General features: G+C 36.2%; 1 pseudogene; it reads right to left on the bottom strand.

The window, feature by feature from the left end:
• The window catches only part of LOC122906211, a 54,504-nt pseudogene extending 31,907 nt beyond the window's left edge, over nucleotides 1-22,597 (bottom strand).
• Between the last annotated feature and the right edge of the window lie 2,911 nt (nucleotides 22,598-25,508).

Below are 25,508 nucleotides of genomic sequence, written 5' to 3'. Positions count from 1 at the left end.
GCATACAATTTCTACCCTGTGGCTTTGCTATTAAGACCAGCTGTGGTGCATTGGACTCACCAAGTTTTATACTCCCAAATTTTGCTCATTCTGTGAACCTAGCACTTCTCTGAAAAGCTTTGAAATTAAACATTTGGCTATGAAATTAATGTAATGAATGTCTGCCTGTAACAAAAATATAAGAATTAGGTGATTGAAACTGAAAAAGGGTCTAGATAATTTACCTGGCTCATTCCTTTACTCTCAGTGTTAAAATCCTCACCTATTCTCCAAAGACAGATGGCACTCTCATCGTGGTGTCAGCCAAGGTCTAGCCAGGAAGTAGAGAATTTTAAACAAAGGAGAAACCTCAGGAGGTGGAGAAGGACATAGAAGTTAGTGTTAGTAGAACCCGGAATTAAGGCCTATCTCTTGTGACTAAAGACACAGGACCATTAAGGTAGGGGGTGTCTGGCAGGGAGCTAGAGCCATGTAAAATGCTGTCCGAGGCATAGAAAAAGAAGGAGAAATTCTCTATTTTTCCCCTCCTCCCACCCTTAGTCATCTACCAGTGCTTCTGAGTGGCCAACATGTCAGAAAGCCAGTTAGCAAGGGAGCCTGGGAAATGTAGTTTGCAAGAACAGGGTGCAGTTGCATCTGTGTGCAGACAGACAGTGCCCTCCATGATGCCTCTGCCCATGCCTGAAACAGAGAATGGAAGTTGAGTCCCTGTTCTGGCATATGTACTGTGCTAGGAGAGACTTGCCCACGAGGGCGTTGTGCCTTCAAATTTTCAGAGCCATTCTGTGAACTGGTTACTTTAATCTCAACTTTATAGATGAAGAAACAGTGTCCTAAGGAGGTTCAGGTCTATGTGGGGTTACAGAGCCAGAAAGGAAAGGAGGTCAAGTAGTTCTAAACATACTCATTTTCCTTTCCTCTGTATTTGGTCAGCATTTCAAAGCTCATTTTCTATCATGCTGGACTGTAGAGTTTAAAACATAGGAACTAAAAGCAACAACAGAATTCACCCAGCTTGACTTTTAAGATGAGATAGCTGAGGTATGGAAACATTTGCTTAAAGTCACATATCTGGTGCCAGAATGGGACTAATAATGTAAAGTTTCCTTAAGAAGCTGAGTAATTCCATCAGTATTTAACTTGGATGTCAACTGGTGCTCTTGCTTTTCACCCAAAGTCACTGAGAAATCCTGGAAGGGAGGGATTGAAGAACTCAGGTAGAAGGAATTTGTCTTGAAAAGGGAAGTGTCTGCCTGTTGTGCATGCTTGGTCATTTCTACTTCCTCTGACATAGGGGGCTAGACAGTCTGCTAGGATTGCAAGGTGAAGCGATAATGTGGGACAGGAGAAGGGGGTTCTACATATTGACCATCTGGCGAAGGAGTGGAAAGTGAATCCCACTAGGAATGAATACAGTCACTGTAATATAATGGAGAATGTATATATTATAATGTAATATAATGGAGAGTTGAAGACCCACTCACACCTGCGGAGGTTAAAGGGATCAATGTGAGACGTTGGCAGTGAACATGCCTATAAACTTCCTTTGGTAGTGCCTCTGGTCTGGAGAAGAAATAAGAAAGTGAGTGCTTAAACTGAATCAGCCTTGCAGAATGGTCTGGCCAATGAAGCACATTGATTAGAGAGTTTTCCTTACTGAGTGCTTTCCTAAAAAAAGGCTAGGGAAGCCATTGGACTCAGAGAAGAGTAGCATCAAAGGAAAGGGTCTCCTTGGGGTTAAAATTTAGATTTAGTGATAGAAAGATATCGGAAGAAGTCAATGGAGAGAAGGTTAAGTTCAAAGAATCTGATTTCTAAGGTTCAAGTTTTAGGACTCTGTTGTCCAGTACAGTAGTCACTAGTCATATGCAGCCCCTCCAAACTGAGATGTAAGCACAAGTGAGAAGTGCTGTTAATGTACAATATAGACTGATTGTGAAAACTTAGTAGAAAAAAAAGATTGCAAAATATCTCAGTATTTTGAAATATTTATCCCATGTAGAAATAATAATATTTGGGACATTTTTCAAATAAATTTATTATTAAAGTTAATGTCACCTGTTCCATCTTACTTTTACACCTTACTAAAACAGGTAAAATTACAAATGCAGCTTGCATTTCTTTTCAACTGAATGGCACTATTAAAGCTGTTGTATGGTCAGATTTAAGACAAAGCTTTTCAAAATGAGGTCTTACATCAGTTAATGGGAATGTGGAGCATAATAAACCAATATTTGAAATAAATAGAGAAATTATCACAGTATAAAAAATAAAGGGTATACAACATTTTAATGTGTATTCAGAAAAATGATCACTGGGGTATGGACAAAATGGGTGAAGCAGAATGGGGGAAAAAAAGAATGATGATTATTGCTTAGTTTTAGTGAAGTGATTTTCCTAGCTTTCTGTTGAAGTCTTGCTATCAATCTCAGTTATAGATATATTAACGCACAGATTAGGAAATGCACTCAACAATATTCTCAGTCTATTTGTATTAAGTTAATCTTAGCCTCACAATCATGAGTTTGCAGCATGGACATAATTACTTGGCAGCTGTCAAATAGTATTGAATAAACGGATTGAATGTGTGCAGAAATTCAGAGAGATTCCTCACTTAAACTACTTCTAGTACTATAAACAAGCATTGCCCACTCAAATTAGAATTTGGGAGGTAAATGCAACCATTTTTTAGTTGCATTTAAATTTTAATTTTAAAGAATTTGAATGTGGTTTAAAAATAAGATCCTTTCATGTATGGTAAAATATCTTTGACAAGGGTGGCAAGATTACACAATAAGGAAGGATCAGACTCTTCAACAAATGGTGCTGGGCAAACTGAATATCCACATGCAAAAATATAAAGTAAGACCCTTACCTTATTCCATGTACAAATATTAAGTCAAAATAGACCTAAAGACCTAAATGTAAGACCTGAAACTACAAAACTCCCAGAAGAAAACATACAAGTGCTCTATATATTGGATTTGACAGTAGTTTCTTAGATATGACAACAAAAACAACAGGCAACAAAAGTAAAAATAGATAAATGGAACGACATCAAACTTAAAAACTTGTACACATCAAAAGAAACAATTGACAGAGTAAAAACCATCTAATGGAATGAGAAAAAATATTTGTAAATCTTATATGTGATTAAGGATTAATATTCAGAAAAGATAAAGAACTTCAATGAGCAAGGGATTTGAAGAAAACTTTTTTCTGAAGAAAACATACCAATGGTCAACTAGGCAAGAAAAGATGCTCAAAATCACTAATTATTAGGGATATGCAAAGCATGATGAGTTATTCTCTCATACTTATCAAGATGGCTAGCAAAAAGGCCAAAAAAAAAAAAAAACCCAAAATAAAAATAAACCAAACAGAAAACCACCAGAAAATAGCAAGTCTTGGCAAAGATGTGAAGAAATTGGAACATTGTGCAGTGTTGGTTGAAAGATAAAATGGTGCAGCCCTATGGAAAATAGTATGGAAATTCCTCAAAAAATTAAAAATACAATTATCCTGTGATCCAGCATTCCCATTTCTGGGTATGTACCCGAAAGAATTGAAAGCAGAATCTCAAGAGTTATTTGCATACCCATATTTAATGGAGCATTAATCACAATAGTCAAGAAGTGGAAACAACCTAAGTGTCCATCAACAGATGAATAGATAACAAACTGCATTATATACATGCAATGGAATATTATTCAGCCTTGAAAAAGAAAGAGATCCTGTCACATGTTACAACACCAATGACCTTTGAGAATGTTATACCAACTGAGATAAGTGAGTCACCAAAAGACAAATATTATATGATTCCACTTACATGAGGTACCTAAAGTAATCAAACTCCTAGACATAGAAAGTAGAATGATTTGTCAGGAGTGAGGAGGAGGATGAAAGGGAGAGTTGTTGTTTAATGGGTATGAATTTCAATTTTGCAAGATGGAAAAGCTATAGGAATCTGTTGTACAATGATATGAATACAGTTAACACTGCTGAACTGTCCACTTAAAAATGGTTGAAATGATAAATTTTGCTTAGTGGGCTTTTTTTTAACCATAATTTAAAAAAAAAAAACTTGGTTATATGGTATCAATTTCTCTAATGAGTGAAAAAAATGATGAAGTATTGGGAAAGCATAGAACTTTGAGCAACTGACCCGTTAACACAGTAATTCCATCTTTGTAAGAAATCCTGGTAGTTTTTTTTAAATGATTCTCAACATTAAAACATGTAATTTTAATATTTAAGTGCAGGTTATTCGAGGTCGTATTTGAGAAAGCCACTTGAAATTGTTATGAGCAGTATCAGAGTCATTACGAAGTGTTTATAACTTATTCCTTAGATCAAAAATAAGTGTATTTTCCCCTTCAACAACTGGTGAAATTTCTTATAGTTTCTGTCCAACATGTGTCTCCTTAAAGCACTCAAAAATCATACACCCAAGGATTTCATTTAATTGTGTTCAAAAAGTTCCATGTTTCTTTCAATACCGAATCTATACCAAGAGACGCCCATTACCAACAGTCTCTGTGAATGAAGATGTGTATTGCTTGATATGCAGGTGCAAATAGTTTTATTTATACAACATGCAGTTGAAATTTGTCAGCATTGATCTAAATGAACTTTGCTGATCTTTATCTGGCTTGCAGAATATTCATTATGTACTAAAGCTTACATCTTCATCAGTAGATTTTCAGAGATAAACAGAACAAGTAAGGACCTAGTACTTTCCCCTCATACACACGTCACACATACTAGGACCCCTAATTCATGCACTACATATTAATGACATTTGTAGAACCATAAAGCAAAATACTGGTTAGCACACAAACATAACAGTAATTGTTCTTATGCATTATACATTGATGATAATGTGCAAAATATGCTGATGTATCTTGTGTGCGGGTCTTTTGGCCTTCTTTCCAATACTCTGTCTCTCTCTCAAATTGATTTTGCTAATAGTCTTATAAACTTCTCAGCTATAGTAGGTTTATATTTGTTTGTGCGATGAGGCATATGATTTTGAATGTTGTCTCTGTTGTTTTAGTTTCTTCTCTGCCCCTGGCAAGCAAATTCATCTATTCTTTACTGGAAACCATTATTTGTTCCTCATTCTAGAAAAACTCAATTGACTTAGCAAAGAGGTCACTGTGCTTTTTTTGAAAGCAATGTAAAAGCTTTTATGGTTTTATACCTTTATTCGAGGTACTTTCAAGAGGAAATGCACTGAAACTAATTGATCTCCAGTTCAATAAAATTGAATTTTCAGATATTCATTACTATGTAGGGTATTCTTATTTTGTCCTTTTATTTAGGTGAAATGATTACACTTGCAGATTCATTTGTCTTCCACAGAGAGGTTCATGTCAGATGTTATCCTGGAGTATGGTTTATTGTAAGTAACTTTCCTGGTTGTGGAAATTTTTTGATTATTTTTGTCACCTTTCTGACTTAATAAACAACTTCCCAGTCATTGAGGCATTCTTTTTCCTGAATTTGAGATATGTTACAGCATAATGACAACTGCAAACAAAAACAGAAAAAATTCTAAAAAAATGTATTAGCTGAGAAGACTTTAAACTTGAATGTTGGATACAACATATTGACTGTTTCCACACTGCTTAGGTGTTCCCTGTAAGCCTGTGTTGATTATTAAAAACAATAGAATTTCTGGCACTTCTGATTCCTTAGCTCTCAAGTCTTTTCTTTCTGAAGGGCCTCCCCAACAATACCGTATTTACTCTCTTCTTCACATATCTCAAACCCTAACCCTCATCTTTCTCTATCACATTATTTTATTATCACATGTTTATTTATTACATTACTTATCACATATATATATACACTATATTTATCATTTATATATTTTATATTCTCATGCCCTGTACTCAGAAGTAAATTTATTTGCTATTATTTGCATATAGATGATCTGCCCCACTAAAAAGGAGTCTCCAAGAGAATAAGAGCATTGATTATTCTGGAGAAAACAAAAACAAAAACCCCAACCTGTTCAGATTTGTAAGAAACCCTAGACCTACTCAACTTCTTTACCAAGAAGACTCATGCTTCTGAGGAGTTCTCAGCTAAACACTTGAGCTGATCCTTATGTATACAGAAAAGAACAGATGATTACACAAACACCTGCATGTTTTAATCCACGACACCTTGGTAACAATAAAGGACAAGTTCTTGTAATATGTTGAAGAGCATGGGCCAACTCTGACTAAAATAATTTCTACACTAATGTTAAGGTCATACGATAGGCTTTATACTGTTACCCCTCCTGGAAGTGACTGTTCTCTGGATTTAGCATTTTGTGGTTACTGCTGCATCCCCACTATGTGTAACAGTGATTGATGTAGAGTAGGAACTCAGGGAAATAAATATTTGCTGAGTAGATGAGTATTACATTTGACTACTTGGTATTATGTTGCTTTCTTTCCCTTTCTTGTTATAATAATTTATAATTATTTATTTCTACCTAAGATCATGTCACATGAAAACAAGTTCTTGTCTGTCTTGTTCACTACTTTATCTTCATGCCTACAACAGTGCCTGGCAATTCCTTGGTGCATGATGAATATATATGGAATAAGGGAATGAGATTTCTGAAATGAAAGTCAACAAGATAATTTCATTGTCTTTTGCTTTAAATCACCACATATTTGCTGACATCATTGGTGATCATCAAAGGTCTTCTAAACCACATTTTGAGAAACTGATTAGGTTATACTCATGAAAGTAAGTTTCTGAAATATTGGAAAAGATTATCAGGACAGAGCTTAGAGATATACTAAGATGTGTGCTCAGGGTGAACATTGGCAAGACCCAAGATGCCAATAATGGAGAGGAACAATCTGAATCAAGTGAAGGAGTCTTCAGAGTCTGTGGATGTATATGAAAATTGGGAAATGGCAGAAATAAGAGTGGAAAGAAATTGATTTAACTGGACAGAGAGGAAATATGATGATGTGAGGAGAACATCAGTGGGCATTCAACTCCCACTCCACTTCAAAAACGAGGTCAGTTATTAAATCTGCTTGAAACTTACTTTCAGGGAGTGTTATTGGAGACAAAAATGGGGTGAAATGAGATTTATGGGAAACAAAATAATGTCCTCAGTCAATGCCTGTCATATTATTATCTGTTCATAGTAAGTGGACACACAAATACAGGTGCATCCTACCTTTTTAAACAAGGGTGAAAGAATAATGATCTGAAAGTGTTGGGGCTAATTTGGGAATGTTATGATCCTTGGAGTATAAGGAGAAGAAAAAGAGCTTACACTCAGAGAGAAAAGAAGATCATGAACGTGTAGTGGAGGAATTATTCGATGAAGAGACTAAGTGTAGAGTAAAGCGTGTCGATAGGAAATGAAATCGAAGTGCTATTGGATTCACTGGCATTGGTTTTTTTTAAATGGGGTCAGTAGAAAAGAGAGAAGGAAAGGGATTGAGCTGGATCTGGGTAGAGCTTCGTCAGTTCAGAACGGCTGTCTTGGCAGAGACTGAACCACAGAATGTAGGAAGCAACACATAAGAGTAGACAGTGGAAATGTGGGTTGCACCAAGTTTCCATTTGAACTTAGGAATACAGCTGCTTTTACTTCCACAGAGTTTTAACTCTGTTATATGTGAAGGACCGAGAGCTGTATTTGGTTAATCTAGCTTTGGATTTCAGATCCTGGCCTTCACTGTCTTCCAAGGAGCAGGACTGAGGGAGATCCCTGGGTTTTTAGAGGGGTCCCAAAGACAGTGCCATGAGTATGATGATGAATCCTTTGCATTTTAATTCTTTAGGTTAGAGCAAAGTGGGAGTTAGTCAATGCTATCTGGTATAAAGTAAGCAGCATGGTAAAGTTGAAAAATCATGAGTGGGTTGGGTTTGAGTCTCAGCTCATTCAATGGTGTAAATTTGAGCAAGTAATTAAGCCTTCCAGGAATTCTCTATTCTTGATTGCAAAGTGAGGGTGATAAACAACTACTTTCCTAGGTATTAGTGAGTGCTAAAAAAGAGAACATGAGTGTGCTGCTTGTTACGTTGGAGACGGTGAATAAAGGTTCATTCTTTTCCTGTGAATTTACAAGTTGTGTCTCACAATTTTGAAAAATGATTCATCTTACTTACTCTTTGAATAGTCAACAAATGTGTATTGAGCATCTGCTATGTGTAGGCTCTGTGGGGGTGCTGGAAGTATTATGTGAGAAGGGTAAACATAACCGCTGCCTCACACAGTTTGTAGACCAGTATATATTCTGGTGTAGATTGTTTCTACTTAAATTATTGGACAATGGTGTAAGCTTAACTCCAGTGCACCCACGCCTGCATTTTATTTTATTCTTCTCAGTGCTAATTTGCAATATAATCTGACCTCTAATGAAAGGGGCTTTACTTCAATGGTAATGTGTATTTCCAGAGCAGTGAGGAAAGTTAGCCCTCCATCTGTCACCTCTTCTTGGTACCATTACTGTTTTACTCTTTACACTAAGCCATTTATAATTGGAAGAAAATATTCATAATGATCATTTTAATCAGATAAATAAAATCAGCTTTTACACAGTCGTATTTCTTAGAAACGATATACTGCCTTGTGACACATAAAACACTGTTGTCAGGATTGTGAATCAGAGTTTTATAATCAAAAGTATGAGGAACCATATCTATCTGCCTTTATGTTTCCTTCTCTTCCTCTAAGAGAGGGAAATAAAAGGTTTTTTTCCTCCATATAAACTTCACTCCTGGGTACAATGACAAGGAAAAATGCATGCAAAGTTCTATTCTAGACACCTCGTATTATTTTATTGTGACGGCAGAAGACAATGTACACACCAAGATGAATTTAATATCTTTATACATCTAATCTGAAAATTGTAAGGCAAATATACATTCCCATGCAAAGTGATCTTTAATCACTGAAGCAGTGTATTACCAGAGGATGTCAGATCTCTCAGAATATACACTCTGTTATGGATCACGTCACAGCTTTACACAAAACACTTATTCAGCATAAACCAGCCTTTCAGAAGCTGCCACTGCCCTTCCCCCTCCATTTCCACTTTTCATGCTCCCTTCCTCCCTTGGGAAGATGCTTGCTTGTTTCATTTGCTCTCAGCACCAGCGTTGCCATGGAAACTCGCCTCCTTTTCTTCCCCCTCCCCAGTTACCAAGTACAGCTTCTGGACTCAGTGCCAAGACCTCCTCTGTACAACCTCAATATTCTTTCAATGTTTAGACAAATCTGGTGGAAAATGTTGTTTACATTTTTTCCACAGTGCTATAGCTGCATGTTTTATGCAATTCATTTCCCATGGATCTACCCATGTTCTTAAAGAGATCCTTTTTCTCTCCTTTCCACAATAGCTTTAAAAAAATGTAACATTATTTGGCCTGATTTTTAACAAAAAGAAATTAACAAAATTTAACCAAAAAAATTAAAAAAAAAATCTCAGGTTTACAGAGATTCCATCCTTGTAGTCAGTTTCATGAAATTCTAAATTTAATATTATGTGTACATTATTTCCATACTTTGGAAGACAATTTCTGTTTTGCAAAAAAGGTAGCATTAATGCCTGTTTAATGCTAAAATCCTAAATAGTTATTTAAGTTCACTGTCATATCGTAGAAGTCCACTGAAGTATATCTGTGGACTTTAGGTCATTCCAACTATTTTAAGGCAGATGTTTAAATAATATATTGACATTCCTCATTATGTGTATTTATTCTTAGATACCTTAGTACATTTTCTGCAGACTTGTAAAGTATTGTGTATGGTTTAATTAGTCATTCTTACACTCATTCATTCTGACACTAAACATTTTGTTGGCAAAATGACTTTCTGTCCTTGCCCCCACCTTTAAAATGTCAATTTTGCATATATATTTCTCAAACATTAAAAAATAGGCTCAATGAAATATTTATTTACTTAACATTTTTTACTATAAATAAGTCTTATAAGCCATACTAGTCATCCCACATGCTGTACTGCCATTTCTTTATTATAAACATTTATATTTAAACATTTAAAAAAACGTCTTCCAACTACTTGGAAAAAATCCCTCTGATAAACAGAAGAGGGAGCAATATTTCCTCCTTTTTGATACAGAATGCAGTATTGTTTTTTAAATTCTTAGTTCACCTTTTTTTTTTTTTTTCCTTAAATGTAAAAAGCCCCTCAGTCATAATCTCTCCTGTGGATTTTCTTTTCCCTCTCCTGTGGATTTTCTTTTCCCTCCTTTCTATTTTCCTTTTTTTTTTTTTTTTCTTTTTTTTAATAGGGGGAGGGGTGGTCTAGTGGTGGCGGGAATAGGACCACCCATTTCGATCAAGGAAACAAAGACTAAATTCTTTCTGGTTTGCTACTTTCTCTTAGGATATAGTCAAATATTAGAAATCTTTGTCTTCTACTGTATATTTTTACTTGCAACAATACTTTAAAAAAATATCTACTGCATCACTTTACAAAGAAGTCTCACCATTGTGTAGTCAACTAGAGTGAATGTGTGCATTCTCCAGGGCCTGCCCTGTGAGAGACTGTCTCCCCGTTGTTCTCACTCAGAGCTGAGTAGGAGCCATGCACATCTGAATAACAGAGTCTTTTCTGCCTGGTGCAATCCTGGATTGTTACAGTCTAGAGGCCAGCCATGCTGTCACCGGCACAAATTGATTTAACCATCAATTGCTGTGGTCATTAAAGCTGCTAAAAGTCCTCGCCAAACTGATGAATTGCAACTGAATGTGAAATGAGTCTCTAAGTCCGTTTCCCACCATCTCATATCAAAGGCTATTGTATCCCTGCAAAGTAAAGGGTCGGAGGTTCAGGCTGGAGTTCAACAATGGGCTCTGTCAAAGGATAGAGCTCCATTCACTCAGCATTCCCAATTACAGTTTGCTTTCCATACCTTATTGTATAAAATTTGCATCCAACTAATACATTGAATTATTGGCATACTTTGGGTGTCAAAGGAGTCATTGAATGGTTTGTCCCTGAAATACATGGAATTCTAAGCATCTGGTGGCTTCTGGGTGGTGACAATGAAATGATCCCCTGGTTTTTCACTGCTTGCAAAAGGACTAATTTTCTCTCAGCTCAGATTTAAAGCTTCTAAACACTATGCATAACTTCATTCACATTCACAGCCATGAACTCATTTCTGGAGTTTTTTGAGGGGAGCCGTAGGGGTGGAATGGTACTATTCCTGCCTCACAATAATGTAATTAAATTTTTAAAATGATTCACTATAATCTCTTTAGGGCTGAAATAACTGGGCAAAACTGGAATTAAAATTTGATGGTTGTGTTTTCCACCTGAAGAAAAATGGGGGGTAAAATACTAGTGGGGCAAAATTAAAATCATGTTGAGGTACAGATTTCAGTGCCCAGAGAACTTTTGTTAGTTCTTCTAGGAAAAAAATAGACGTTACAATTTAGTTTTTCATGGTGAAGCCATTCAAAGAGCCATGAATCAGTTGGTCAATGAACATGTCTCTGTTGCTACTAATGATTAGTTTTTTTTTTAAGTCGATAATTAAATCTGTGGAGATAAATTATCATAGAAGATTAAATTCTTTAAGCTTTGATACTGAAATATTAATAGGGAATTTCAGGAGAAGATTTCAAGTTTTATAGCAGCATTAATATGTTCCTGTTGATATGATTCTTCTTTTTCTGTCAGATAATCATTTGAATAGTACTTTTATTTTTGTCTTAATTATGTCAAAATTTTTATTTATGTGTACTCTTGCTATTTGCACAGTTATTTGCACAAACTCATTTGAAGTTTTTAAAATATATATATAGAAACTAAATATATCTTTATCTATACATCTATATATATTTAGGTTAATATTTAAGGGCTATCTACAATCCTTATTTTTAATTCCAGTCTTTAGTTGTCTGTTCTTTCTCCTTTCCTGGTCCCAACTTCACAGTAGTGTGACTTCAGCATCTAATGTTTGCCAAGATGGGTAGAGGAAACTCTACAGGGAAAGCATGACTTGGAGATCAAAGGGAAAAAGCCCCACTTACACTCCTGCAACCCCACACATTCTGCTTATTTTCTTTCCGTAGCTCATCTTGCCACGAAATGCTACCAACAGGGCTGAGAAGAACAGATGTGGAAACCAAAATAAATCTGACTTAATATTGTAATGGGGGTTACATGAATATAAAGTATAGAAGAAAATAAGCAAAACCTGTAAGACTACGGTGCCATAGAGGAGAGAGAGAAAGAAGGGAAGTTTTGCTTAGAGATTCAGTGCATAGGTCAGGGGTTCAGACCATTCAGATGTATTAATAATGAGCTGGCAGACAGATCCAGGTTTGTGTTTCCCTAGACTCTATTTACCATAGACTTTGAGTCTCCAGTAACTTTGTGTGGAAATCCATCAGGAAGAACTGTTACATTTTGCCCAAGGTTCCAAATGACCCTTGAAAAGGTCATTGGATTCTTGTCTTTAAAAGATCTATTGTTTGAAAAAAGGGGGGAGACTCACAAGCTCCCTTGGCAAAAAAGAAAAAAATCTGACTCCAAATTGCTTAAGCGTTGTAAACCAAATGGAATGTCTATATTTTATGACCCAAGGAACTATAGTACATTTTAGATGAAATTTAATGTGCAAATCAACTCTTTTTAGCATTAGAAATGCTATGCTTACTCACGAGATAAAAGCAAGATAACACAATCTCTCAAAATCTCTTAGAGATCATTTACTTCTGGTTGTTTATTCTGGACCAATCATTTAGAATTATTTTTAACGCTAATGTACTGGTAAAATTTCTACATTTATTATGATTATTAATTTATACCTTGGTTTACTTAAAAGTGTGTAAGTCAGGTTGATAGGAGAAAGTTCTACTTAAGTGTTATATAAATACCGTTATGTTGTCTAGTACCTGTAAAACTTTATATTGAAATATATATAGATATTGAAAATACTTACTGTAATAGCACAGCACAAGAGCGCTAGAAATCCTAAAATCAACTTAAAAATAAATTCACATTTAGTAATATTTCACTGGTGTCTACATTTTAAAATAATTTAAGAAGAGGTTAATGTAAATTTTATCATTATTTCTTTCCACAGGAGTAAGCAAGCCTGCTTACTTTGTGAACTCATATACAGTGCATGTAATAAGCACTTGATAAATACGTGTAGGGTGAACAAATAAAGTCCAGCAATATTATTATAAGATAAGGAAGACAGAGATTTATGCCCATTTACAGCTGAGAAAATCAAGAGTCCAAACTTTGGTATTTCCTCTTGTCATGTGACTGAGACAACACAGATTACAGCTTTTGGTCTTCTGTGTAATAGATTCATTCTTTATTACACTCTTTAGTGTTTCTATAATAAATTAAGGTTGAAAACATGATAGAGACAATCTTTCATCCTATCTTTTAAAAAGTGAACTCTTTCATGGCAGATATAATTCATTCTCAACTTAGAGCACATTGTGTCTCCCTTTATGCTTGGATACATTTTCTCACAGAACCAGAACTCATAATATTATTTTGTGTTATTTAAAATATTAATTTTGGGAGCACCTGGATGGCTCAGTTGATTAAGCATCTGCCTTAGGCTCAGGTCATGATCTCAGGGTCCTGGGGTGGAGTCCCGTATTAGGCTCCCAGCTCATGGAGAGCCTGGTTCTCCCTCTCTACTTGCCCCTCTCCATGCTTGTGCACATTTTCTCTATCTCAAATAAATAAATACAATCTTTAAAATAATAAATAAAATATTAATTTTCATTTTCCTAAATTTTTTCTTTTCTAAAAATTCTAATTAAAGATGATTTCTTTGTTTCCTCTAGTCTAAGAATTTCAATTCTAAAAGCAAATCTTCTACCTACCACTACTTTTTAGAGCATAGTTATATAAATAATTATAATGAACAACTTGCTTTTGATGCCTGATAGTCTGAAGAAGTGGGAAGGTAACTCATGCATAAGAATTGTAAGACTTGGGACGCCTGAGTGGCTCAGTTGGTTAAGCAGCTAGCTGCCTTCGGCTCAGGTCATGATCCCAGCGTCCTGGGATCGAGTCCCACATTGGCCTCCTTGCCCCACAGGGAGCCTGCCTCTCCCTTGCCTCTGCCTGCCACTCTGCCTGTGTGCTCTCTCTCTCTCTCTCTGACAAACAAATAAGTAAAGTCTTTTAAAAAAAAAAAAAAGAAGAATTGTAAGACTTTTGTTTAAATAGTATTAAAAATTTCCAATGTTACTTGGGTATTATATGTAACAAATCTTTTAAAATTAATCATGTATTTGGTGGGCACTTTCAGTTTGAAGGCTCATGTCCTTACATCTGTGAATTTTTCTTCTATTATCTTTTTGTTTAATTTTCTTCTCTCTTTTCTCTTTGTTTTCTCTATTTGAAAATCCTAATAACTGAATGTGGGGTGTTCTGAATGGATTCTCTAAGGCTCTGATCTTCTCTCTCAAATTTGTGTTCTTCTGTATGCATTTATTATGCATTTTGGCCTAGGGGTAAATTCTTGAGTGACCCTACTTTTAGTATAAAGAGGTATTATCTTGTTCCAAAACCTCTAATTAATTCCAGTTTTTAGCCCCACTTCCTCTCCATGCTCTATACTAGCTAATTCTGAAGCTGTAAAAAAGTTAAATTTCTGCTGGAAAGATCTCCTTTCTTAGCTTTAGCCACTAAGTATGTTTTCAAGTCTTCAGGTTTCTCTGCCTTGCCTCATTTACCAAATACTCCATAATTTCCCTCTCTCTCCCATTTTAAATATATACATATTGTTTTAATGTGGAAACGGTCTCCCTCATACTTTCCTCATTTTTAGGCTTATCGTCAAACATATATTTTAAAAATTACTTTGCTCTAATTTTAGTAAGATTTCCTCATCTGCTATCTTGAACCAGCCTATTTAGGATCAAATTGATCAGATTGACTGATTTCTGGGAATCTCTCCATTTTTATTTTATTTTACATTGTCTGTTATTATTACACAAGAAGTACAATTACACTGAAGAAAATTAGACAAGCAAAAGTCTAAAAAAAAAGACACAATTCCAGAAATCCCCACTGTGCATCTTCCTAGATCTATCTGTCCATCTATCCTGCTACCCTTCTGTCTACCTACTTACACACCTACAGAAGCATTTTTTAAACAAAATAGCAAAATGAGATTATACAGTACATACATTTGGGTAGCATATCTTTTCAATAAATTCCATCTTTCTGTTTTGGCAAATTTTCATTGCATCTCATGCCCAGACTACAGCCAGGAGCTTTTGAAGTTCATAAGCATTGGAAAGAAAGTGAGAACAATTTTAATGGGTATAGGAGTTTCATTGTGGAGTCATGAAAATGTCCTAAGATTAGATTGTGGTTATGGTTACACAACTCTTTAAATATACTAAAAAACACTGATCACTGATTTATACATCAGTGGATGAATCGTATGCTATGTGAACTATATCTCAATAAAGCAGTTATACAAAAGTAAAGGTTCGAAATTTGGATTTGAAAAAAAAAAAAAAGAATCTGTTGACCCTCATTTCAATCCTCTCAGTATTTCAGAATTGACACTATTAAGATCAGTAGGGCTTTAGAGTTGGAACCAAGTGCTTCTTGTCTGAATGCACACTGAAGGTTGAATTCACATGATTTGCTGGTGGATTCAGATCTGTGTTAGGAGAGATAATAAAAAAGTTAAGGATTATACAAACTTTTTAGTTTGAACAACCACAATAATGGGGCTGCTATTTACTGTGAGGAGGGACACTAAAGGAAGAGCCAGTTTATTGAGGCGGGGAATGAAAGGTTGGGATTTCAGATGGTTTGAGTTTAAGATTCCTGTTAGATTTCCATATGGAGGTGCTGAGAAGCCATTTATACTCATTTAGGGAGTGAACTGCACTAGAGAAAACAGATGTTCCAAGATCTGAGTCCAGTGGCACTCCACCTCCTTGATAACCAGAGGACCACAGAGAATTTAGGCACAGATGTGGATAGTTAGGTAGATGTGGTGGGGGAGTTTATTAAATCTTTCTGAGTACTTTTGTTTCTTAGTGAAGTAAGAAGCATGGTCATCATCTGAGATTGATGATGGTAGAAACAGAGGAAATTTTGAGAGAAGAGATGTAGGAAAGAGTCATCTAGAATAGTGAGATGGTAGTGGGACCGGAGTGGTACAGCCAAAAGTTTTGTTGAATAAGAATTCAAGGTCATACATTTAACATGGGGCCATTCAGTGTGGTTGTATTGCTTATTCCAGCAATGCTCAGCTGTGTGAGTAAAATTACAAAGAGAGTAGGAAGTCAGATTTAACAGGAATGGGCTTTTGACAGATGAGAATAATGAAGGAAGGAAGGGGAAAGCAGATGGGAGAATTCAAAGAAATGATTATTATGGAGAACCATGGAATTTGAGCTGGGTAAAGAAGCATTAGATGTCAAGATAGCAACAGATAGTGAAAAGATAGTTCAGTAAATGGATTTTAGGTTCCAGTAGGTTGGAGAATTGTTGAAATATTCTGTTTATACAAGAGATGTGTTGCTTACAATTGAATTTTGGAGGGGTTGCAGTTATTGATAATGAAATGGTCCAAGAGGGAATGATAGAAGTCTATGGCTTCGTAGAGTGAAGAACAAATCTTTAGAGGGTAAATGGTCAAGATACTGAGATGACAGGATATGAGAGACATTACACATGTAAATTCTGAAATCACCATAAATTATGACAAGAATTAAATGACAGAGAAAAAGTGAGCAGGGAGCTAATATCCTCAAGGTCTGTGTTAGAAGGACTTGTACCTCTGAGCATGACCATAACAAGAATGAATGAGTGCTGTAGTCTGACAGTATGGCATTCAAAACTGGGGATTTTTAGAAAGGAGAGAATGGAGGTGGTCTGGAAGCTGCAATGAGCTATAACGTTTGTGGGAGTGAAAATCACCTTCTAAGAAATGACAAGAGAAGGAATGTTGTTATTCCACTTGGAGCTAGAAAACATATGAAGGAGATGTTTAGGATGAAAGGAATATTGTGGGTAACTGACCAGAAGTGTCAGAGTGTACAGTGGTTAGTTTCAGAAATTAAAACAGAGGTTGGGAGATGGGGTGTATATGGAGTTCAGAGTCTTGGAACTGAGAGATGGCCTGGGAGTATTGGGGTTCCTTCTAGAATTTGATGTAAATAGAGATATATGGCATTGTAAGATTAGTTCTGAAAGTGCCAAGGCAGGCAGTGGTAAGACTCTATGTCCTAGGGAGGCAGGCCAGGGGTGGGTCTTGTTAGATGCATGTAAAATTTGAAGGTTTTTTATCCATTTCCACCAATGGTGGTGTGAAGGCACAAGAAACATTTTCATGGAACACACTTTGTTTGGGAGCTCCCTCTTTAGTCCTTTTTAAGGAAAGGGAAGATTAGAATGCCAGTCTATAGAAGATGGAACACTGAGGCTCCCCTTTACTCATGGTCAAGGTAGAATGCTAGGAGAAGAATGTGTTTATCTATGTACTTATATAGATATGTATATTTATAGATACATATATATTTATATTTATATATATATTTATATATACATATATAAATATATAAATATATAGATATGTATATTTCTAGATACATATCTATATATTTATATATATAGAGAGAGAAAGACTATGAAAAGATAATTATATAAAAATTGGGCATAGGAAGATGTGTTGTATTTGTTTCTATGCTGTTGAATGCCCTGGAGTTAAAAATACTCTTTGTCCTGTACCCCTGGGGCTAATAATACAAGTTAATTAAAAAAATACTCTTTGTGTGGGGGCATCTGAGTAGCTCAGATGGGTAAGCACCAGGATCTTGATCACAGCTCAGATCTTATCTCCAGGTCATGGGTTCAAGCCCTGCAGTGGGCTCCATGCTGGGCATGGAGCCTACTTAAAAAAAGAAAGAAAAAAAAGGGAAAGAAAGAAATACTCTTTGAAGAGCACTACTCAGTGGTAGGAATATGGTTTAGGATCACTTTGTTGTGTACAATTTAATTCAATGTGTACAAAAATACTGTGGGGCAGGTACTGATACTCCAGGTTCACAGTTTCTCTCCCACAGTACTGAAATTGAAAAAAGCACTCAACATTGAAAATTTTTTCCTAATTCATATTTTTTAAGATTTATTTATTGGAGAGAGAGAGTGAAAGAGAGGGAGTGAGCATGGGGGCAGGTAAAGGAAGAAGGAGAGGCAGAAGGTCTTAATCAGACTCTGAGCTGAGTGGAGAGTCTGCTGATGGGCTCGATCTCACAATCCTGAGATCACAACTTGAGTAGAAACCAAGAGTCTGGTGCTTAGCCAGCTGTGCCACCCAGGCACCCCTCCTAACACATTTGGTAGCAAAATCTAGCCAGTCCTGAATGGAATTAATAGAAAAGTGTTTGTAATATTTATTTGATTTATTGTGAATAATCCTACTCTTCTGAAATAGTAGTGTGATTATGGGGAACTGTTTAAGACCCTAATTGGAATGGTCCATAATACATGGTACATATGCCCTATTAATGTCTTAAAATCTGGGAAAGTCTCAGTTTCAGAATATATTAGACAATAAGGGATTACAACCTGTACTCAAATTCTCCACGAATGAAAACAGATGTTTAAAGACTTAACTAACCTGCCCCAGGCTGAGTAGTAGGTAGTAGAGCCAGACCTAGCTCTGTGTGCATCCAGGGAACACTGAAATCAACTGTGGAATCTGCCTTAGCCAGTTGTCCTCATTGGGTGTGGACTTAAAGTCACCTGTAACTCATTCTGTATAACCAGGGACCTCAATGCAGAGGAAAGAGAAATCCTGTGAGAACTCATTATCTTGCATATACTTGAATTTGGATGTACATGAATACAGGGTAACTGTGTCTTTGTGATAGCCAAGAAGACCATTCAGAATCAGAAGGACAAAACTTTTTTTTTTTTTTTTTTACGATTTTGTTTATTTATTTGACAGATAGAGATCACAAGTAGGCAGAGAGGCAGTCAGAGAGAGAGGGGGAAACAGGCTCCCTGCTGAGCAGAGAGCCTAATGTGGGGCTTGATCCCAGGTCTCTGGGATCATGACCTAACCTGAAGACAGAGGCTTAACCCACTGAGCCACCCAGGTGTCCCACAAAACTATTTTTTAAATGTGAAGCAAGTAGCTCAGAAGCAGAATATCTTCAGTTAGAAGTTGACTTGTCTAGCCAGCACCTGCCTTCCCCAAAATTACCCAGCTAAATGGCTGTATGTGCAAAATGTATGAGTTTTTGATCAAAAAGAATTTATTTTCTAAAATCCACACTTTTCTACACCACAGCCACTGCTAATAATAGCTAACACTGACTGAATGCCCACAATCTTCCAAGCACTGTGGTGAGCATTTTATACGCATTATTTCACTTGATGTTTAAAACAACTGTGTGAAGTAGGCAATATTTATTATCCTCCCTTAACTGATGAGGAAATCAGAGATTAGAGAGGCTTAGAAAATTGGTCAACGTCAATAGCTAGTGAATGGGCAAGACAGTCTTCAAACTTGTGCTGCCAGATTCAAGAACAGTCCGTTTATAACTATTAAGCATTCTGCTTTAATTTATAACCATTGAGCATCTGGTCAAGAAAACTTTAAACTTGAGTAAACTAATAACCGGTGAATCAGTTGAATTGATAATCAAAGAGCTTACACCCCAGTGACCTCACTTCCACCCCCCAAATCTCCAGGCTCCCACTGTTTTTATATATTTCTTTTGCCAAGCTTCATAGCAAATGGTTTCAAAAAATTTTACAAATGGGTGGAGTGCCGCATTTTATAGAACTGAAAGAATTTGAAACTAGAGTCAGAGATAGTACATGATAAGAAATGTATGGACCAACCTCACTTTTGAACAGCTGCAAATATACTACATAAAACTCTAATATGACGTAACTGTATAACAATATTTAATATATTGTGATAATATTCTTTTTAAAAAGGTTTTTTTTATTTTAAAAAGAGCGAGCACACGAGCCGGGGGAGGGACAGAAGGAGAGAGAGGATCTCGTGCAGACTCCCTGCTGAGTGTGGAGCCTGATGCAGGGCTTGATCTCATGACCCTGAGATCATGACATAAGACGAAATCATGAGTTGGATGCTCAGTTGACTGAGCCACCCAGGTACCCCTATTATAATAATATTCTAAATTTACACATCTAGCATTTTTTTCTAAATACATAAATCTAGAATTTTTGAAATAAAACTGTTTCTATTCAATGTTATACTGAAAATTTTAACTATGGCAATAAAATTTTTTAAAAAGTAAATAATAATAGCAATAATAAGAGCTAATCCTTTTTGCAAGCCCACTATGCATTATATCCTTTATACATATCTCATTTTATCCTTACAGTAATACTGAAAGTTTGCTATTATTATTTCCCTGTTATATCAGAGAACTAAGATTCAGATAGTTACGAATTTGCCTGTGGCTGCACAGCTCTTTGCCCCTTTCTGTTACCAAGCCAAGTCTTTAAAGCATTAGAAAGAAGAGGTTTCAGTGCATGGTTTACCGTTCTACTACATCCTGGAGGGTTTCAGCTAGTGAAGTATAGTCTTTACGATAAGACCAGGGTCAGAAGCTGTGAGTACAATGATTATTGACCTGTCTACAGGGTTTTCTTACTCAGTTACTGCTTTCTTTCCTTTTCTTCCTGTCTGCTCCTTGGAGGATATCTTTTGGTAAAAGAGGAAAAGAGACACTGATTCTGTTAACTTAAGTCATTCTGCTATGGAAGGGCTTTGCTGGTGGCAAGGCACATGTGTTTTTCTTGTAGGTGTTTACCTCTGAGGAAACTAAAAGACGTAAAGTCACCTTATATAGAATGGAAGACTGAGTGGATTCCTCTGGACTCTCTCCATGGAGTCTGAGAGGGGCATAGAATATGCTGAGGAGATGGTGAGAAGAGAAAAGGCTGGGGAGATCAGGGAAAAAAGGGACTTCTGAATGACCATCTGAAAGAGGTCTCTAAAACTGAAAGCTTACTCAATGGACAACGCAAGGAAATGTTTGACACAACCCCTGGGCCCTGAGGGTATGTAAGAAAGTAAGACTCATTTCTGGTTAAGACTCATTTCTGAGTCATGACCTGTTGTTGCCTATCCTTCCTGACATGGTGGACAGAGTGAAGGGGTGGTACATCGGGGCAAAAGTGAAGATAGCCCTATTAGTCTGTCTCACTGCATTAACAACATGAGCAGAGGTTTGATAATAGCTTAGGTAAATACAGAAGAAAGTTTCACGTTTTTTCCCCCTTTGGAAATATTTGAACATAAATGGGAGGAAGAATGGATGTTAAAGGGTAGGGTGAGCAAGATGAATTGTTTGTTAGCCTGCAAGGGGTGTAAGTTAATTACCGTAGAAGGAGGTCGAGTTTAATTTGTGAATGCTCAAGTGAAAATTGGATACTGAGAAATTTGACACATGTAACTTCAGATGTTTCAAGAACCTACTGCTTTAAACATTAGTTCTTAAAAAAATAATCTGGAAGCCACTCAAGAGTAACAGAAGCTTTCTCGGTGTAAAACAATTTTGACTGTACCTGGAGTTAGGTCAGATTTCATAGGTTAAGGGCATAATCCCAACAAACCTCCCTTTATTTCAGATGCCAGCTGCAAACTTTGGGGTTCCCAGGCCTCCTGCACTTCTGACCAATTGGCTGTAAATTTGGAGGTTTCCACTAACCTTCTGGTTTGAAAATTTGCTAGACTGCCTCACAGAACTCAGGAAAGCATTATACTTATCATCACAATTTTATTTAAAAAGCCTGCAAATCAGAACCAGCCAAAAGAAGAGATGCAGACCTTGCCCTGGGAGGTTTCTAAATGCTAAGATGCATGTCCTCAGGATGCATCACTTTCCTGATCACCAAACTGGAAATTCTCTGAAGCTTCAGGTGTCCAGAGTTTTTATCGGGGTTCCTAATACAGATGTGACTGAATCATTGATTATGTGATTGAACTCAATTTCCAGCAGCCATCTGGTTCCCAGAGGATGGACTACACCAAAATTGCAACTTTCTAATCATGTAGTTGGTCCTTCCATCACATCCACCCCGATCCTAAAACTAGGAGTCACCTCATTGGCATAAACCCTTGAGGTCCCATGGCAGGGTATCATGAATAACAAAGATATTCTTGTCCCTTAAAAAATTCCAAAGGTTTTAAGGCTCCCTCCCAAGAACCAGAAACAAAGGCCAGCCAAAATTTTTATAGAATACTCAGATTACATTAGAGAATAAGGTACTGTTAAACACACTACTTCCTGGGTGTCTCCGAAAACTGCTCTCTCATTTCCAGCTCCTTCTCCCACATAGCTCTCACTTAACTTCTGAGTTAGAGAGGAACCCATTCAGCTGCTCCTACCTTCTGGCATACCTTGAGGGACAGGCTCGGGCCTCACCCTCGCTTTCTGGGCTGATGTGTAATAATGATGCTTCTCCCTCTAGGTCCACGTTTTTGGCTGAATGGGTCAGCCCCTGTGCTGAGGGCAGGGATGGAAACAATGGCAGCTCATCTGGTTTTTGTTCTACACAAATGGCTTTTCCATCTCTACCATCTTTCCCTTCCTCATCCATCCTCCAATGAACTCTAGCCATCTGCTCATTCCTTATCAGAAACTGATCTGTCTTCTAATTTTTAAGAGCTGTGCTCTGCCAGTGATCAATGAGCCTACTGACCTCACCTTACATTTCATTTAAGACCCCTTTCTCTTCTCAGTCCTTTGTTTATTCTAAGGGAAATAGTTAAGGGAAAGTTCTTTATGAAGTTTAGAGTTTTTCATAATACAGTTGTATTACAGGGTCTCTACTCTTTTTTTTTTTTTTTAGGGTCTCTACTTTTGACGGACACTGAAGTTTTAGGCATGACTAGAAAGTTTGGGGTTCTGCCAGCTTAAAGATGTCGAGAAAACTGAGTGTATTATGACCACCTCAGTTCTGAAGATGGTAAAACAATTTCCATTTTTACTAGCATCATTGTGACTTTTACTGATGAGGAAGGGAATTGAGAATATCTGTACACATGAAAAATCCTTTGGAAAACTAAACTGACAGAAAGTTGAATACTAGTTAAATTTTCTTTCTAAAAAGTTGTTCATTATAAGATATATTCCAGTATGGTCCTTTTTATTTCTTTCAATTTTAGTGATCATACAGTGCAATATTTGTTTCTAGTCTAGTATCTTAAATAACTGGTAATATCTCTCAAAAATTATTGTGAAATATTTTAAGAATTGTAGTTTAATCATCATTAAAACTGGAGAGGTGAGTACGTTGAGGGTTTTCATTGTGATTTACTCTATTTACTTCTCAGTCCATTTTATAGGGTAATTGCCTAGTAGCCTATATACTTTCCAGTAAAGAAGGAGATATAAAATCAATATTTTGGTAGCCCTTCTAAGCTATATTAGGATTTAGTTTATATAGTGTTCAGTAGATTTTTTAAAAAAAAATCTTTTTTAAAGCATTTTATTAATTTATTTATTTGAGAGATAGAGCAGAAAGAGGGAGTGAGAGGACAGAGCAGACTCCCCCCTGGGCAGAGAACCCTACATGGGACTTGATCCCAGGACCCTGAGATCATCAATTGAGCTGATGGCAGACACTTAACCGCTGAGTCATTGAGGCACTTGGGTAGCGTTTCTTAACCTGAAGCCCTGCTGAATTCCCTAGAGCAGTGATTGTCTTTTCACTAAACAGGACTTTACACTACACAGGAATGTCTTTAGGGTCCTGAGACAATCTAACTCTAGACTTATTTGTGGGTACAGTTTGCCTTTGTAGAGTTGAGCTGCTCTGTCTTGCAAGGCATATTAACAGGAGTGTTAATGCGAATACTTTTAACCTATTAGCTAAAAAAATATAAATGAAAGAAAAGAAATGAAATATTGACCAAAGGAATATAATATTAACTGAAAAAAATGTAGCAAAACATTTATTTATTTTTTTAGCAGGAGCACTAGAAGTTTGGTTTACTGTGGGCATTTCAAAATTTAGAAAGAGTCACTCAATGTTATAGATTCACCTACCACTTCTAGGAAGAACTAAATTAAGGGAAAGAATTGAAAGCTGGAAACCTCTGGAGAACCCATGGTTGAAGGGTCACCGGCATAGAAAACTGAAGCTCTTTCCTCCACTTGATCCTGATGTTGAGGCAGGCATGCTACATCTGAAAGAAAGAGACTGAGTGTAGCCGCTGAACAAGCAAAGTCAGTTGACCCATCAGGAAAGTCAGTCTTCTGGAAAATAACAGTCCACACATTAGGAAAAGATCATGTCTTTTCATTTGAAAGGCAGCTTAAGGCTAACTAAGGATGATTTTAATTCAGGGATAGACAAGCATTACAGACATATTGTTGTATGATAGAGAGTTGCTGCCTAGAGAAGTGGTTATGCTTTGATACCAGGCAAAAAGACACAAATATCAACTGTTAATTTGGTAGGTTGAGGGGAGAGCAACAGCATATAATTGATTTCATAATTAATTTGTTGAAATCACTTTATGTCTGTTCCTGTTTAAAAGCTTTAAACTATACTTCGAAAATAAAATAGAATTACTACCTTTTTTGAAAGGAAAATTAATACTTGCTCTTTTTAAAAATTCAGAAAATATAGAAAAGTATAAAGAAGAAAATAAAAATCACCTGTAATCAACTCCAGATAAATGCTATTAACAAAATATTTGTTCAAAAATATGTGTGAGTTTACATAAGAACAGAGTCATTTTCTACATACTTCTTTAAAGTTTATTATTGTACTTGACATGTCCTGGATATTCTATAGATTAACAAATAAAGCTATGCATCACTATTTTAATTTTTTTTAAATTTTATCATATGTCTCTACCATATGCTTTTTAAAGAAATTCTGCTCTTAAAATGATCAATCTCTGTAATTCCAACTATCATATTCTTGGCTTCCACCCATTATGTACAGTCACACATGGCTGGGATGCAAATCTACTAGTTCCTGAGGCCAATACAGATATTTATCAGAGTCCTTCCTTTTATCTACAAACTGGCTTAAAAGACGATTTCTTTCTTTTGCTAAAATACAGGAAGAAAATGGCTGATTAGTCATTGTCTCCAACAACATTCTCTAAATGAGAAAGCCCAAAACAAGGTACCAAGGAGTAAAAGCCAAGTTATATTCAAAGAGAATAAAATACTTAAGTTGTATATATTTCTGAAGAGATCCTTGAACAGAAAAATAAACATTCTGGGCAATTTTATTAAAACACTCAAGTATGGGAGAAAACAAAATTTTAAGTAAGCCAAGATTTCTTACCATTGAAGATTGATTAAAAGGAGAAAAACAAAAAACAACAGCTACTTGAATTTCCCTAATTGGGTTCTATTTGCATAGTCTTTTATAATATACTGATTAGAATTATTGGTTATTATTTTTATTCAGTTGTGTTAACAAAGAAGTGTCTTCTTGATTTGTGTAGTCATCAGTTAAAAAAATAAATAAATAAACATAACACTAC

The sequence above is a fragment of the Neovison vison genome, chromosome 1 (genome assembly GCF_020171115.1).
Source record: "Neovison vison isolate M4711 chromosome 1, ASM_NN_V1, whole genome shotgun sequence".
Taxonomy (NCBI): domain Eukaryota; kingdom Metazoa; phylum Chordata; class Mammalia; order Carnivora; family Mustelidae; genus Neogale; species Neogale vison.
The sequence above is the reverse complement of the archived record's forward strand: the minus strand, read 5'-3'. Positions and strand labels throughout refer to the sequence as shown.